The 4416-nt window shown below is 36.4% G+C and overlaps 1 pseudogene; it reads right to left on the bottom strand.

Moving 5' to 3' along the window:
• Positions 1–3238: 3238 nt before the first annotated feature.
• On the bottom strand, positions 3239–3978 carry LOC132007011 (actin-related protein 2/3 complex subunit 2-like; annotated as a pseudogene).
• Between the last annotated feature and the right edge of the window lie 438 nt (positions 3979–4416).

The following is a 4416-nucleotide window of genomic DNA, read 5'->3' on the forward strand; positions in this document are numbered from 1 at the left end:
GTGTATAACACACATGTCTTGAAATAACACAAGGAAAAGAAACAATTCAGAAAAAATACTCAAAGAATTAAACCAATAATTTTCTGATATTGATGAGAAAGATCAAACCACAGATATACAAGATCAGAAAAGGCCAAGCAGGATAAATACCAAAAAGCTGACACCTAGGTACATTATATTCAAATCATATGAAACAAGGACAAAGACAAAAATTCAAAAGAATTTGGAGCAGGGGTGGGGAAATTACCTGAGGAGGAACAGAAAGAATTACAAGAACCTGCTCTTTAAAAACCATGTAAGCAAGAAGTGGTGTGAGAGGAAAAACAAACAAACAAACAAACAAACAACCCAATCAGCCGAGAGTTCTGTATTCAGTGAAATTATCCTTCAAATGGTAAGGAAAAATATTCTCTCAGACAGGCAGAAACTGAAAGATCTATGAAAAACAAACTTCTCTACATAAATTTCTTTTGCAAGCTCTTGTTGAATTATGGCTCATTATTTGGCCTAATGTGTTCCTCTTAATAAATGCTAATTTAATAAACTGATAACATGCAGTTAAATTTTAAAGTGATGGAGTCATTCTGTATGACATTGTAATAGTAAATACATGATACCAATGATCATCAAAATTAAAGAACTTCACATCCTAATGAATGAAGCAATTTTTAAAAAATCATCAAAGAAGTTGGGAAATCTCAGATGAAATGCAGAATATGACAGAAGAATCGAAATGTATAAAACCCCACTTAAAGAGATGGAAAATAAGGAAGTGCCCTACATGAGTTTGAAAATTAATGGAATCTGAAACCAATCTACATCATATCTAAGAACTAAACAATTAAATTAATGAGTGATGAATGATAGGTGCCAGGTTTCTCATTATTGTAGTAAACAGGTTACAGATCAATCATGAGAGGAGGCTAGGATCATTTATATGGTATGGAATAGAGTAAGAGATGGGTAACTAAACATATATTTCCTTGCTCTATTAGCAGAGGGGACCTAGACTTTAAAGTTGTAATAATCACACTTAGGACCCTAGATTTTGATTTCTAACACTATTCTCCAACATCAGAATCCAGGTCTTCTCTGGGAAATGACTGATTCTAGGACCAGAACAAGAAATACACATGACAAATTTGTAACATCTTATGTGCTAGAAAGTTAGACAGTGCTAAACAAACAAATGAACCACAATAATGTGAAAAGGCCAGGAATTAACTAAAAGAGCTATGTTGACCACGCTGGATAAATTCAAGCAATAACAATAAAAAATAGCATCGAATTATAACAAAGATGTAGGATAAGTATACATGAGTCCATACTTATATAAACCAATAACTAACTAATTAAGTAAATAAATAAATGGGAGAACGGAGAAAAATCTAGCATGGAGAAGAATTCTGAATTTTTTTTTGTAGATACTCCATCCTTAAGGAAAGGAAGTGTAATTCCTCATTCTTTTTAAGTGTGGGCTACACACAGAGATTGATTTCCAGAACACGCTATGGGAAAGAGGAAAAATAGAGTAACTTTATGCTGGAGAAATCTGACAAACATTATTTCAACCAGGTGGTCAAGATGAACATCAACAGTGATAAAGTATACTGACAGCACATTCCCCTGATACGATGTGATAAAATGTGTGTTAACCCTATGGTCCTAGTGGAAACACACAAACATAGTCTAACCATGAGAAAAAAATAAAACAAATCAAAAAAAACAAAAGGAAATTCTTGATTGCCTTCATTTTTCATTCCCCTTGGATGCCTGTGGGACTTTTTCATACATGTAGTCCGACAAATTCATCAAATTTTGACATCTAGGGATCATTCTTGTTCATTTTTTCCCTGGCACCCGGTGAGAGAACTCAGTCTACAGATTAAAGCATTTCTTTATTTCACAGCAATTTCATTCCATAATAAAGTAATATGCATATATTTTTGTTTCATTTCTTCTGCTTTATTAAAAAAACAATTATCTAATTTAAAGGGCATCAGTTTTTGGCTTTCATATCAAACTCCTAATTAGTTGTTCCACTATGTAGGTTTTTAAAGCATTGCTTGTAACTTTCATAGGTCTCATTCATGTCTCTGACTTAGTACTCTACAATGATATGTACTGAGTCCCTACTTCATTGAATAGAAACTGACATTAGAAAAAGTAAAATTTTTTTCTTTTGTTTTCACGATCCATTCAATACCACTGAAACACAATAAGCACTTGGATAATTTATGGTTCACCTGCCATTACTAGAATTGCTTAACATCTGCAAAGTTGAAACTCAGGTATCTCCTTGTAGCATTTCCAATGTGGTTAGCCTTGCTTCCAAGTCATTTCTCTTAGAAAACAGACTAAACAGTTAAAAAAATAACATACATTTAAGCATACTGGTTTTTGTGCATTTAATGCTTTTGTCACCAACAAAGTGATGCCCTCTTCTTACTTTGATTTCCATACTCCCAAGTATCATTTGTATGATTTAAGGGGCATTAACAATTAAAGCTGCTCTTTCCCAAAATTCTGCATGTCTTTATTTTACAAAAATCTGACAGATCATGAAACTGTCCTTCAATTTGATCCTAAGCTTTCAGAATCTGTGGTTTTTAGCTTTGGATCTTTCCCCAGTTATACTATATATGTTATCTTCTTTGCTTTTAGCTCTTTCCGTGAGAAGTTATGAAATCATAATGAAGCTCCACTGTTTTATGTATATGTGCATGAAATTTAAGTACAGAGATGATATATGTCTATATGTCATTTTATATATTCATGTGCATATAAATTTCATTAAAGATTTTGTCTTAACTCATTACTTCTTTTTAAGATGGAAAGATCTTCTTTACTAATGACCTCAACCAAATTTCCTTAGATATAGGAGTCAAACTCAAGTACTTAGGAGAAAACCAGTTAAAATTGCATTATCAGCAACTCATTAGTAGTAACATACTGCCAAGTGAAACAACTTGGAAAAGAGGGGGGAAGGGAGGGGAGAGGAGGGAGGAAAAGTAAAGAAAAGGAATGAAGTTGATCAAGTGAAATTCCTTTTTAATTCTTGAGAACAATGAAATTCTTGCTTATTTCTGCAAATTATTTTTCAAATGGGTACAAAATGCAACCAAGACAGAGAATCCCATAAGAACCCGAAGAGGTGCAACATGAAAAGCTAAGATTATCCAGCAGCGAGTATTGCAGCCTTCAGGTACCAGCTGCCTCCTATTACTGTTCCCAAGAGTTAGTGGGATGAAAATGTCTTCCCTGTGATTATTCTCATCTTTTTTCTCAGCATCTGGGCATACGCTGTTCAACACTTTGAGAAGGTCAGATGTTTTTGCCCAAATATGTGTGTGCACATAGGTCTCAGAGCCCTTGATGTGGTAGTGCAGATAGTCCTGAAATGTGTGGATCAGGTTGATGGCGTTGTCTCCACTGGCACTGGTGTGGCAAGGGAACAACCCAAAGGGAACATAGCCAATATTGTTGCCCATGGCATCACTGATGTCTTTCAGTCCCAGAGGAGGTTCCCTGTGGCTAAAGAGGATGTGAGGGGCTGTGGTGCTGGCTCTGTGTCCTTTGAACTCCAGCATGAACACTTTTCCAATGACCAGACTATGGTCATCCATAAGCATTGTGCTGAAGACTACTGTGACTCTGTCCTTTTTTACACTCACCATACATGGTCTCATCATCCCTATAATAGATAACTTCCCTGTTCCCTCCTTCCTTGCTTTTTTATTGGAATTCAAGAATTTCTCCAAGACAGAGACAAAAACAATTTCATTTCAACTTGCCAGCCGATAAACAATGGAACCCTTGGATGCTGGCAGATTTTCAAGGTCATTTGGCAAAAAGCCTCATTCAAGATTTACCAAGACACTCCCATACACCCTCTTTAATAACTCATCAGCACCATGTGCCTGAAATTCCTTGTGGAATTTCAAAGAAATACTGACCATCAGGATTAGGATTTTAAATATGATAAAGGACTCCATCGAAATCTGCCAATGTGACTTCTACTGCTTCTGGTTTGTTACTGGGCTCTGCCATCGTGAGCTTGAGTGTGAGTGTCTCTCTGATGATGCAGTTGTTCACCTGATCATGCAGGATCAAGACCGCAGCTACCCTCACCCTCATCCCCACAAGACTGAACCCACCTACCAAACCACCAGTGCTACCAGCAAGCTCGGCCACCGCCAAGATCCCGGCTCTAGTTGGCCAGTTCTGCTCCTACACCCACTTTCCTTTGCTGCCCAGATGTGCAGCCCCACAGTGTCATTTCTTCTCCAATCCCTCGTGAACATGCAATGCAGGACTAATGCATTACGTTCTTGTCATACATCATTGCTACAGGTTCAAGATACATTATCCAATAAAAGAAGAGAGATACAAAATAGCATAGTTACACTTTGAAGA

The sequence above is a fragment of the Mustela nigripes genome, chromosome X (genome assembly GCF_022355385.1).
Source record: "Mustela nigripes isolate SB6536 chromosome X, MUSNIG.SB6536, whole genome shotgun sequence".
NCBI classification, from domain to species: domain Eukaryota; kingdom Metazoa; phylum Chordata; class Mammalia; order Carnivora; family Mustelidae; genus Mustela; species Mustela nigripes.